General features: G+C 39.2%; 1 protein-coding gene across 2 annotated transcripts in view; it reads right to left on the bottom strand.

Moving 5' to 3' along the window:
- The window catches only part of FAM110B (family with sequence similarity 110 member B), a 152,856-nt gene that overhangs the window by 111,033 nt on the left and 27,978 nt on the right, over positions 1 to 13,845 (bottom strand). The window contains exons 1-2 of one of the 2 annotated variants that reach the window (XM_009213071.4): positions 5,448 to 8,423; positions 5,094 to 5,192 (exon numbers count right to left, since the gene is read on the bottom strand). The gene's annotated coding sequence lies outside the window, so the exon portion shown is untranslated. Of the gene's footprint in view, positions 1 to 5,093; positions 5,193 to 5,447; positions 8,424 to 13,845 lie in introns of those variants that run through there. The other variant, XM_009213070.3, reaches the window with a different exon arrangement.

Here is a 13,845-nt window from a genome sequence, read left to right as displayed (position 1 = left end):
CAAACTCAATAACAGCTGAAGTCCAAAATCAAATCACACCTCTGGGAGGTGTATATGTGTGCACACATGTTTGCATGTGCACACATGTGCAAGAAGAGTGGGGGTTCTCACTAATCTATCCCATTCCGATCAGCACCTTAACTACTCCTTGGTTTTTGGAAATTGTCCCTTGGCATGATTACAAATTTTGAGAGGTGGCTGTATTATTCCTACCACCTTAATCTCATGACCAATCCTAACCTGTGGGCAGCCATGAAATAAGGCAAATTTACTTTAAAAAGTCAGTGATTTCTAAGACTGCTGATGTCTACTGTTGGAGAGAAGAACACTTAGCAAGTTCAGTTTTAGATTTCTACCATGAGGAATGAATATTATCAAGTAAGATAATAAGTCTTGATTTCATACAGAATATAAAACTTCTGGCTAAGCCTGGTTCTCTCCTGTGAAATGCAAACAGACTTGTTGAAATTCAGGCGTAATACTGTTCTCTGACAGAATATAGTGATGTTAATACAGACAGAATGTTTTCATCCCAAATTAGCTGAGAAAAGATATAGCAAAGGACACTGATAAAACCACTCTAAGAGGTTGACTTAAGTCAGCATGAGAGACGTGCCACCATGATTCTGAAAAAGAGACTGCCTACTCCTTCCCTTGGTGTGTGACCGATGTAAGGGTCTACAGGAATACAAGTCACAACTGCAGAAACAGCAAGTATAGTGGCATTATTGCTTCGCATCAGGACCTCCTCCACAGAGTCGCAGGCTACTGCATAGGGAATGCTGGAAGAACAAGAACGCATGGGGCCTTGCACAAGGTCAGTCTCATAAGGAGGAGGAGTAGGGGGTAGTAAGAAAAAGAGGAGGAAGGGGCAAGCAGGGAAGAAGGGCAGAAGGAAAGAAGAGACAGATGACTCCAGCCCATCGGCATCCTAAACTTAGCATAGAGCAAAGAACTAGTATCACTATCACTGCATTCAAATGCACATGTTACTCCCACTACAGTGTCTTTCATTATAGTTTAAACTGTACTGCTAAAGGTAAATTAGAAATGTCACCATATTCTCAGCATTCTAACAAATGGGTTTTCACACCTTCAATTCCTTTGCTGCTTTTTCAATTCAGTTCCCATCTATACTGAGCATGCTCAATGCCAGGTCTGGGTGCTAAGATAACAGGACAGGTCTCTATGGACAGGAGGGCTCAGATACATTCACTTTCTAAGGTGACTTGCAGTGAATTATGTAATTATATACTCTTTTCTTTAAAAGACATTTTTAAGCCAAGTAGTGTCATTAGTTTCAAGTGTACAAAAAGCAAATGTGTGAAACAAATGGTAAGAAAATTCTCTAACACACCAAGAATTCAAATGTGTCTTTGGTTTAAAGCAGAGGAAAATGAATGCCAAAGTTTGTTAAATACATCTCATTTAATTTAGGTATGGTATGATAGGGTCAAACGTTATTAGATTTCAATTTGCTTGCTTTAATCATTTCATAACAACCATATAACATAAGTGAGCATTCTCCAGTATACTTCCCATTTAAGGATGATAAAAAATATTGTGTAATGAGAGAACAAAATAATTACTACTATCTTTACTCTTAAGTTGATTTTTAAATTTCATAAAAATCCAAGAATATACTGCCTTTTAAAAAGTAGTCCCTAATAAGAATAAAAGGATCTTTGGACACATAACTCTTGACTATTCACTCTAGTAGTCAATCATAACCAAAGCCTTTATGAATGAGCCTTTGTGACCAAAGTTTAGACGGTGACTTAAACTAACGATGAGACGACTGAACTTGCGGCCATTCTTCCCTACTACTGTTAGATATTCCCCCACACTCTGGGTCACAATGTCTGTCCCATTCTGAACACATTTGCTGATAGTGCTATTTTTACTTTACCATTATCATGGAGGGCTCTCAGTTACACAGTATGCACTATCCGCCCAGCACAATGTATTTATATACACTACCTCATTTAATGCTTACAGCAACCCTCAGAAGTAGGTATTATCTCCATTCTGCAGAAGATCACAGTACATAAGCTACTAACATACCTCAAACACTTCTCATGTGCCAGCTCATGTTGCAACTCACATTCCTAACCTCACATTCCTATGATCTGGGCACTATTGTTATTCTGCTTTGATGGATGAACAGGCTGGTACATCGAGTAAACAGCTTTTCCAGGGCTGTACATATTGCACATGGCAGAGTCCAGGTCCTGACCCAGGTCGTTCTAACATTAAAGCCCACACTCTTACCCTCAGCACTGAGGAGTGTGGCTTTCCAGAACTGCACTCTGTCACTAGACATGAGAAGAATTGAAACAATGGACAGGAAGGGGGCCAGGACTGGTTTGGGCAGAGCCAGACCTTCCAACCCGTAAGTCAGCTGATAAATCCAGCTGGGACGCTCCCCCTGCCCAAGTTTTCCTGAAGGAACTCACCACAAGAAAACAGAAGTCTTGCTTCAAAGCTGGCAACTCAATGATACCCAGTGCACAAGACCCAAATGACAGGATTTCTGAGTGTCCAGGGCACTAGGCATTCCAGGATAACAAGTCTTGGTCTAGACGGATGCTCCATGTCCATTCAATGGTCATCTGTCCCTTCGTTACCACAGCCCACTGTGTCCCTCGGCCATAGTAGGATCTGGACTACGGATTTTGCTACTCGGGCTCTTGGTTACCCAGGTCTGTTTCAGGAGGGACTGCTGGAATTTATGGCAAAATTGTTTTGGGATATAGTGGCGGGCATCCAGTGATGGGAGGGCTCACTTCCAAGGGCGCATGGGGAGGTTAACAAAGGCTACCAGGGAAAAGTAGTAGGAGGGCCGAGTCAGGCACCAGAGGCAATGCTCTGGCATCCCAGGAGGGAGGCAGGAAGCCAGAGTAAGAGGCAGTCAGCAGGAGGAAGACGTGTGGCAATCAACTGACTTGCAGCTGACAGCTTAAGAATGGATAGAGACACTGTGAAAAATAAAACTATTTTTTTTTACTTTTTAATAATAGCCATTCTGACTGCTGCGAGATGGTACCTTGTTGTGGTTTTAATTTGTATTTCTCTGATGATTAGTGACATCGAGTATTTTTTCATGTTTGTTGGCTGCTTGTATGTCTCCTTTTGAGAAGTGTGTCTGCATGTCTTTTGCCCAATTTTTAACGGGACTATTTGGTTTTGCTTGTTGAAATCATTTACGCTCCTTCTGCAAAGGAAAGGGAAGGATTATATACTATTGGTGGGAATGTAAATTAGTTTAGACACTGTGGAAAGCAGTTTGGAGACTTCTCAAAGAACTAGAACTACCATTTGACCCAGCAATCCCATTATTGGGTGTATAACTGAAGGAAAATAAATCGTTCTACCAAAAAGACACATGCATTCATATGTTCACTGCAGCACTATTCACAATAGCAAAGACATACACTCAACCTAAGTGTACATCAATGGTGGACTAGATTTAAAAAATGCGGTACATACACAGCATGGAATACTACAGAGCCATTAGAAAAATGAAAGCACGTACTTTGCAGCAGCATGGACACAGCTGGAGTCCATTATCCTAAGCGAATTAATGCAGGAACAGAAAACCAAATACAGCATGTTCTCACATATAAGTAGGAGCTAAACACTGAGTACACATGGACATAAAAATGGGAGCAAAAGGCACTGGAGACTACTGGGGGTGGGGGTAACAGTGGGAAAAGGCTGAAAAACCTATTGATGGGGTACTATGGCTGCTACCTGGCTGATGGGATCATTTATATCCCAAACCTCAGCATCACACAGTATACTCATGTAACAAACCTTGTATGTGCACCTCCTGAATTTAAAATAACAGTAGAAATTATTTTTTTTTAATGAAATCGATGTCTCAAGAGCCACACTGGAGAGGATTTACCACAGTTCTCAGCTTAGGGAGAAGTTTACCACTCCTGCCCTCCACCCAAGACAAGGGTGTTCACCTTGCCACATGAGTCCAGGTTCTCTATGCAACACTGGAACAACTAATGCATTCCTAACACAATGGGAGGTAAGTGCTCTGGATTAGAAAGTAACTACAAAACACCAGCAAATAAACCAAGTGCATAATAGGTGTGCCAGTGGCCCCCAACTCATAGACATCATTATTTAGATTAACAAAGGCCAAGAACAAAAATAAGTCACAGTATTTACCAGAAATTATGAAGTCATCTTTACCCCAATACTTTCACTCATAGGGTTAAGGGATTTAATACAGACTGAATACCTGAACATTAGTATGCGCATGGAGAAAAAAATAATTAAAGAATGTGCACCTAAATCTAACCAGTATTTTATCTGGAGAGTAGCTTTTGAGTAGCAAGTTGCATTCTATGCTACTTATCTGTAACATTTATTTGTTTGCAATATTTACATTATGTTAGTAATTAAAAATATATATACTAGGTCCCATGTCCGGTGAGAATATTCACATATTCAGTAGCTGGGGAACAGTACACTGTTTCCATTTTACTTACCCCATGAGAGATTATAATTCTAACAGTGCCAATTGGGGAAGTTAAATATCCACTGAGTGCTCAGAATTCTCAGGAAAAAAAAAAGGCCACTGCAAGTAAACACCCAGGCAAGTTCAGAGAGGGCTGGGAGAAGCGCATGCATTTCAGGGCCAGTGAGCTAGCGAAGGTGGGACAGGTGCTGGGATCAGCCTCTCAGCCAAACCAATGGCAAAGCATCTGCCCCCCACCAGCTGGCACAGAGGCTGGGGAGCCAGTTCTACAAGGATGGTTTTTGCCAATCTCCCCATTCCTGCCGGGGCATGGGAAGTTGGAATACAGTGTGTGTGATTAGAACAGTGACCAGCACAGGGCAGATTCCACAAGTTTGCTAAATTAATACATGTAAAGGAAGGGGGAGGAAGGGAAGGAAGAAAGAAGGAAGGAGGGAAGGGAAAGTAAGAATGAAAAAGGTGGAAGGGAAAGTAAGAATGAAAAAGGTGGGAAAAATTGGAGAATACCTAAATTCTGCTCAACATACAAAGGATCATATTTACTTTATAACCAGGTTTATACATGATTTTAATAATAACTTTTTAACATAATTACCTTTTATTTCCTTTTCAGGACTTGAAGAGCCTTGGTAGTTTCTAATTCAAGACGTAGAAAGAACAAGAATGCTGCTCTGGATGTCTAATTTGGAGATTTCTAAAAGGAAAAAGATACAGATTAAAAATCACGCTGGTGAATAAAAGTGATTAAAAGGTATCATTCAAAATTAAATTGCTTTTCCTCAAAGCCCATTTCTAATTCAGCTGCTCTAAGAAACTGTAAAACTGATTCCAAAAGGAAACAAAAATCAAAGTATAGGGCCAACTTCATGTATTCAATGGAAAATAAACTAAACAAGAGCCTGTGTATGGCTATGAGCCTGGGGAACCCCGGCTTTGCACTGTTTCATACTCAGCTTCCCAGAAAGGACATGTCACTCCTTCTAACTCCCAGAATCATGCAGGAAATGATGAAGCCTCCTCACAAACAACTGCAAAACCGGTACGCTGTCCTCCAGAAACACTGTTAATGTTTGCAAAGGGAGAAGATATCACTGGACAGGTCCAGTAGCTTGTTCTGTCCTCCAAATGCAGTTCAGACCCAAGGTCATGAACGAGCACACATTTCCGCTGGTCTTGGACTTCTTTTTCCTGGACTGAGGACAGATCTTGATGGCCTCACAGTCCCAAATTTTAAGTACAAACTATTTCATTATCAGGGAAAATTAACATTGACTGGACCCAGAAACAACATGACTCCTTCTTACAAACAGGGAAAGAAACGGAGGCTCCTGGAGGAAACGGGGAAAGAAATGGAGGCTCCTGGAGGAAAGCCGCTTCTGCTGGACATGTTCGGCTTTTCCTGCACTTGGAGATACTGGGACGAGTCGTGAAAGTGGTGGTTATCAGGACGGCCCGCAATGCTAAAGAAAATACCGTGCTGAAAATCTTAACTGTCTCCTCCTCCAGCATCTGCTTTTGTCAGATACCATTAGTCCAAATGACTGCATCTTTGTTTACTCGAAAGTGGGAGCCAACCGACAGGGAAGGAAGTGTCCTGTCTGCGATAGATATCTTCTTTATTGAGATTTACTGTATATTTTGCAGGTTTATAGGAGTAACCAAGGGAAAAATATTTTAAGGAGGCATTTGGGACTCCAGATAATGGCTAAAAACTACTTCATTAAGATCTATGCCAGCATCCTCAGCACTATCATCTCCTTTCTGGAGCAATGTGTAATGAATGATACACTAAACATTTATTAGGAAGGCTGCAAATCCTGACCTAGATTTTGTATCGCTTCAAAAAAATATAAAGAAAGCCTGAAAATGCCCAAATAACCACTAAGATTGATAGTCTCCACTCTTAAAACTTTCAAAACAGCCTACTTTCTCCTGTCCCATTACCTAACAAGGTTCAACAAGATAAAGTAGACTAGTATTAGATTAAAATAGAAAGATAAACTCCAAGTTCCATGGTTCTTTTTATTGCTTTAATACCTGAAATTTAAGATAGTATTTTATTAGACTGCTGAGGTATATGGAATTTCCAGAAACTCAAATTAATGAAATCATGTGCTGTTATTATGTTAGAGAAATATTGATTCAAAATATATCTGGGCCCATACGAATTTGACTGTGGCCCAGAATAACAAAGCAAAGGGTTCTGTATTTTAATATTTTGCAACCAATATTTTTTGTGTTGGCCAAAAATTATATCTAAAATCCCTGTTCATTTTTTCTCATGATTTTTGCCTTATCCTTCTCACACTTTTGAAGGGAGAAAATAGCAAAGAGCTGAACACTTACTAGAATGAATTCACAGACAGAAAAGTCACTCAGTTGTGATTGAGACAGGGAGTAATACCACATATGGAGAACTTCAAGACTGGATTTATCTTCAAAGCTGCCATGTGAAATCAAAACGATCCTAATAGAGATAACTCATAGCACAGATGCTTGAAACTTAGGGATCATACGGTCATCTGCTCCAGTTGTCTCATTTCACAGATGAGAAAAAGAAAGCCCAGAGTGGTTAAGTGACCACTTCAAAGTCACACAGCTAAGCCAGCTCCAGATTCCCAGATTTTCTAGGTGTAAATCCAGTGCTCTATTAGATCATAGCGGATCTTTAATTTCCTAAATAACCTCTTAAGAGATTAAATTTCATCTATTTTAGCGTAAAACAAACAAACAAAAAATCATTTCTACTCTGCATGATTACAACATCACAAGTCAACTCAACTTTCTGTCAATATAACCCACTGTTCAAAGTTATCAAGGGCATACTCTGCCTTTTGTCCCAGCGATAAAGCTAGATTAAAACATAAATGCCCATGAGAAATCCAAAATGAAATTTGGGATATTCTTAGGTTGTCTAACCTAGATAAATCTAATACAAAAATATTATACAGTTTCCCTGTCTTATTCATAGTCATATCATAATCATAGGTTTGCTGCAACACATTTTCAAGTAGATTTATAGTCCCTCAAGCAAAACATAGGTATTCTATTCAAAGCTTACATAACCAGTTTTGAAAGTAGAATTTCAAAACGATTTGGTATTAGATCTATCAGTTCAGACTGAATTCGTATTCACTGAAACCCTAGAATCACTGCAAAGCACTTGGGTCACCCAGGTCAGCAGCTTATTAACAATAGTCATGTGTTGACTCTCCCATTATTGATTGCTGCACAGTGCTAGGTGCATGAGAACCGAAAAGCACCAGATGGTGTCCTGCCCACTGTGGGCTGATGATGAACGTCACCAAGGAAGTCCTTCAGAGCAGCACTGGAGTTAAGGTTTGTACAGGATGAGAGTGTAACTGTGAGTGTGTCTTTAGATGGGTAGTTAGTAAATCCACATGGAGTTTTCCCGGGGAATGTGAACTGACAGATTCCGTGGAAAAAAACAGTATATGCAAGCAAGCAAGGTAAGATAAATGAAATCCAGCCAACAGATGACAGAAAAAACTCTTCTACGCATGCCCAAAAAAGCACACATGCACACACAGTCAGGAAACAAAATGTCCATTAAGAAGAACTCTTTTCTAGAAACTGTGAACGCAACAAAATATTTTCCTTATATTTTTTATAAACTCACTAATGATATTAAAACTAAGTGCCAAACAATCATGTTAAGGGAGAAAAAAGGACAAGATGTCCTTTCCAACATATTTCAAAAAGAAAATAAAGAAATGCCAAGTAAACACAGGAAGAGATCTTCAACATAATCAGGGAAATGCAAAATAAAACCGTAATGAGATACCACTACATGCCAAATAAGATGGCTAATTTTAAAAGGTTTGAGAATATCAAGTGTTACCAGGCGCGGTGGCTCACGCCTGTAATCCCAGCACTTTGGGATGCCAAGGCGGGCGGATCACCTGAAGTCAGCAGTTCAAGACCAGCCTGGCCAACATGGTGAAACCCCATCTCTACTAAAATTAACCAGGCGTGGTGGCAGGCACCTGTAATCCCAGCTACTTGGGAGGGCGAGGCAGCAGAATCACTTGAACCCGTGAGGTGGAGGTTGCAGTGAGCCGAGACCGTGGCATTGCAGTCCAGCCTGGGCAATAAGAGCGAAACTCTGTCTCAAAAAGAAAATATCAAGTGTTTGTAAGGATATGAAACAAATTGGATTCTCATACAATGATTGTTGGAAATTCAAAATGTTACAAGCACTTTGAAAACTAATTTGGCTGTTGCTTATAAAGTTAAGCACATACCATATGACCCAGCAATGCTACTACCAAGTATATACCCAAGACAAAATTGAAACACAGAGATTCCACACAAAGATTTGCATAAGAATGTTCACAGAAGCCTTATTCATAATAACCCCAAACTTGAAAGAATCCAAACCTCCATCAACTGGTGAATGGATAAACAATTTGCAGTACATCACACAAGGGAATACTACTCAGTAATGAAAAAGAAATAATTACTGATGTATACAACAACGTAAATCAATTTAAAGAGCATTATACTATGGAAAAGAAGCCAAACACAAAAGACTACACATATGATCACATTTATATGAAATTTTAGAGAAAGGCAAACTAGAGCAATAGAAAGCAGATCAATGATTGGCATGGTCAGAGTGTGGGGGAAGGGACTGACTGCAAAGACACCCCAGAGAACATGCTGGGTGATGGAGATGTTCTATTTCAGGATTGTGGTACTGGGTGCATAACTGCCCGTATTTGCGAAAATACATTAAACCATACACTTAAAATCAGTAAATTTAGTTTTATATATATTGTAACTCACAAAAGTGCTTTAAAAAAAAACCTCAGTGTTCCCATCTTTTAATATTCACAAACTTCCTCAATAAGCCCTGGGACTCTTTCAGTGGATGGTACTCAACATTTTCAAATAATTAATAAGGATTATAGCAATCAATGATGGCTAAGTATCTGGAGACCACAAAAAAGAAAAACCAATAATCAATAATACTGCTTACAAGGAAACTAAATCATTCCCTTGTTCTACAACTTCTAGTAAGTTGTGACCTTACAATAGATTTCCAAAATATATTCTAATCCTATTTGGTCTACAATAAATTTCTTCAATGTAAAAAGATAAACTTTCTGAAAATCCATGGAGAGTGACATACAGGAGAGGGAAGATATAGCCCAAGGTCCCTGGGTTTTTGGGTAAACACCGTGAGAGACTACCCACTTGTCCTTGTTGCACCTTCAGTTCATGTTCTTTTAAAAAGTTCCAAGCAGAAACTGAACCCCAGAAAAACAAAAAACAGTTGGGTCCAGGGATGCCAGAGTTGGAGACAAACTTTGACCAACTCTCCTCATCACTACACTAAAAACCCTGCCTGGGGAGGAGTTTATTTGCAATTTTCTATACAAGTGATGTATGTAGAAGCATGACCATATATAGAAGCTTGATTGTATGTAGAAGATTGATAATACGTAGAAACATGATCAGCAGCTGCACCTGCACTGCCTTTACTCTTCACACCATGACAGTTAACCAGCCTAATGAAAGCCCTGTTTTCACCACAGTTAGGGAAGGCACTGCTCTGGGAACTATCCTGGTGTCCTTACTTCTTGCAAGTAATACAATCCCCTTGTTAAATCCAGTCGTGGTCACTGGACTGTCAACCGCCAAGAAATTGAACCCACCCATTGTGTGGGTAACAAAGACTTACCAAGAAATGTGTAGGAAAAAACAGTCAGTGTGGAAACTTGAAGAATTATAGACCAGATTGTAAATCAACTCCAAAACTATTCTTAAAAACACTTTGATACGCTAAACGAGAAAAACCTCTTAAGCATCCACAAGGCTTTGTCTCTGAGTCTACTAGAAACTCTTATCTATAATATGTAAACAAGATATAAGACAGGCTTATCAAAGTGATTACAGATGATTCAAGGTTGACAATGACTAAAATGATATACAATAGAATCATGATTCCAAATGTGCTAAGCTAGAACAATGTTATAGTACTAATATCAAGTGCAGGTCAAAATAATAATCAAACTACTTTTATTCAACACATATTTCCTGATGGGCTGGCATGTTTTAGTCACTACACTAGATGAAAAAGGACACCAAGATTAAGTAAAAAAGAGCCCTTGCTCTTACAAAGTTCATCATCCAAAAAAAGTAAGTAACGCAATCCACAGTAGAAGCTCAAACTATGTTATGTGAATAAAGCCTGCAAGTTTATCACTCAACTGTTAGCTATGGCATAAATACTAGTGAAATTATAGGCTGCACTATCAGAAGCATTGTGTTCAGTACAAATATATATAAGCACTACCCTGTACTCAGTGGGTCAACCCATGTAGCAGGCGTAAAGGGGATGTTCTATTATGCTGTGAATGTACTCATTACAAGCCCCCTTCTGAAGTCCAGCTGAAGGTGCCAGAATCTTGTATAGTGTTGCAAACCCCCACTACTAAGTCCCTAAGATGATGCATGAGTCTGGAAAGACCATGGACCTCCTGTCCAATCCAAGTTGATAAGATCTAGCAGAAACTGAGGCATGGGTGGACAGGACGTGGACCTAAACATATTTACATCAACTAGGGAAGTGCTTGTCATGTGGAGGAAGAGACATCATTCTGAGCAGCAGAGGTTATAGAGAGGTTATACAGCTCATGATAAGAACATCCTGGCAATTGAACAATCTCAAATCTGAATGGACTGCCTGCTAAGGTAGGGACACCTGGCAGCAGCTACAAATTTAGTAATACTCTCATCCTAAATTAATCTCAGTGTGACACTCAGGTCATTACCATCACCTCACAACCTGTCTCCCAACACCAGCCTTTCAGCAAAATTAATCTTTCTCATATCCAGTTGCGTCCATGCCCTCCTGCCCTCACACCTATAATTTTTACACATTCACTGTTCCTCATCACCTATAAGATCAAGGCCAAACATTTCTCAGGATGGCAGACAAGGTCGCTATGGATGGAGTCTCATCTACCAATGTCCCCATTTGCTGTGTCCTAGCTATTCAGAAGCACTGCAGCACCCTCTCATCAGGCCATGCTTCTTCTTGCCTTCCCACTGTGCACATGCTACCCACTGTCTGAAATACCCACTGTCTGAAACACCCCTGTCTCCTGCTGTGAGTCTGGAGACTTTCAGCCCATGCCTCCCTAGTTCAGACAGTGCTGCCTTTGAGAAACATTCCCTTGGCCTCTCTGACCTTTGACCACTTCTCCCCTTCATGCCCATGGTGCCTTGTTCATCTCCACGAAAACATTTGCCCCAGATATAAAGGTTAGTTATAGCTGTATCTCCCCACTAAACCACAAACCCCTGCCCGGTTATCTTATTCACTGGGATGTGGCCCAGGATGTGACACTTCATAGATATTTTTGAATGAGTGGGATTCCAAGATAGTAAATTAGCCATGTTGTTTATGTCCTGTCTGCAGTGTATCAATGTGGGTCATGCAGCAGATACAGTATAAGCCCAGGCAAATACCATTATTATAAGTCTACAGAAGATAGAAGGTGAGCAACTCTCTAAAGGATCCAGGCTGCCTTAAGTTGGGATATAGTTTAAGAACAAAAATGATTAGATAATGTACTCTCTTTGGAATTCTGAAGTCAACTGAGTTCAAAGCCTGCCTCCATGGCACTATGTGACCTTGAGTAACTAACTTAACCTCCCAGTCTGTAAAAAGGTAATTATAGCCCCTTCCTGCAAGGGTCACTGCGAGGATCAAATAACAATTTATTATAAAAAAGTGGGCAAAGGAATAGGCACAGGGCATACACTCACTCAATGCTGGCTGGCTGTTCAGCAGCAGCACTGAGTAAGGCAGAGTTGCGTTAAGTCCTTGCCACTATTATTCATAACGTACCTTGGACAAATCAAGTTGGGCAATTCGTTTTTTCATCAATAAATAGAAATAATGCCTACTTTGGAGGAATGTAAGTCAACAAAATAATATATGTAAAAATTCCAGGCACAGAGGAGTCACTTAATAAAGTTCCTTCTATCCCCTTTTTGGTTATGGATCATTGATTTCCCAACAATCTGAAAATTTTCCTTTTCTTTCCAAAAAAGGCAGGCTTATACAATTAGAGACATCTTTCTGAGGTTCAAACTAATAAGACCCAAATCACCTCTCTGCAATGCTCCTCACATACTATGGAAAAAGACAACTTAAAGAGAAGCCTTTTTATGTATTCTAATTATTTATTTTTATTTGGACCAAATTGAAACAGATCTGTATATTTCTCTGAGTTTTACAAAACAAAACAAAACAAAACAAAAAAAAAGAAAAGCACACTGAAAGTTTCATTAAATTTACTCAAATGTAGCCCATCACTTTTGTTCATTGATTCTCTATAAACAATAACATTTAGCAAATCCATATATGGTCAAAGAAACGTTATGCCAAGATGGAAATTTCTGGAAAATGCCATGATGGAAAAACCTATAAGTGCTTAGTACAACGTAGGGTCACAAAATCTTTTTAAGGATAAATATACTTGGTTGCAAATTAAAGATAAATATACCTGGTGGCAAAGAATACAGTTTTTTAAAAAGAGTGGTACACAGCTCACATTTTCATTTTTAACACTCCTAAAAATGGTACTCAGACACAGCTTATTATACAAATACACGTTTTCAAAGCTAGCACATTACTGACTGGATATGATCTAATTAATAATGCTGTCATTTTCCACAATTTCAATGATTTTGAATCAACAGCTGGAAATCCTAACTCATCTAGAAAAGACGAATACAATGACAAAGCAAACACAGAGTTTATAGTAAAGTTCCCAGCCAACATGTGAGCAGCAGCTAGATGGAACTGCTATTTAGATATCCATATATGAATGTAAACAAGGGTAACTCTGATATGTTTTGTGGGACTACCATGCTATTCTAGGCAGGAGAGAATAGTAGGGCTACTTTCCTTAAAAACGTTTGAACTTGTGCAGGACCTGAGATTCATGAGTCCAAAATATATTGGGAAATATTTACTTTTTCATCAGCCCAGTTCTTCCAAAATCACTGTACCTCTTTGTCCAGCAAAAACTATTGCAAAAAAATATGTATTTTGTAGCTGCTAAGTTTTACATGCAAAATCCTTTATTAGCCGACATAATAAAAAAATACTTATTTAAAGTAAAAACATACGGGTAAAGCAGAAAGCGTTTCTCTTATCTGGAGGCTGATCTTTTAAATTATTATTTTTCAATGACTATCTATTAAATCACTCGCTGTGTTGCTTGAAAAATAAAAATAAAAATTATGTAATAGTACTTAAGTAACCCTAGAATACCATGCCAAGAAATTAAGTCAACAAATTTGTT

The sequence above is a fragment of the Papio anubis genome, chromosome 8 (assembly GCF_008728515.1).
Source record: "Papio anubis isolate 15944 chromosome 8, Panubis1.0, whole genome shotgun sequence".
In the NCBI taxonomy this organism is placed as follows: Eukaryota; Metazoa; Chordata; class Mammalia; order Primates; family Cercopithecidae; genus Papio; species Papio anubis.
Note: the sequence above shows the minus strand (reverse complement) of the source record. Positions and strands in the feature narration are given on the sequence as shown.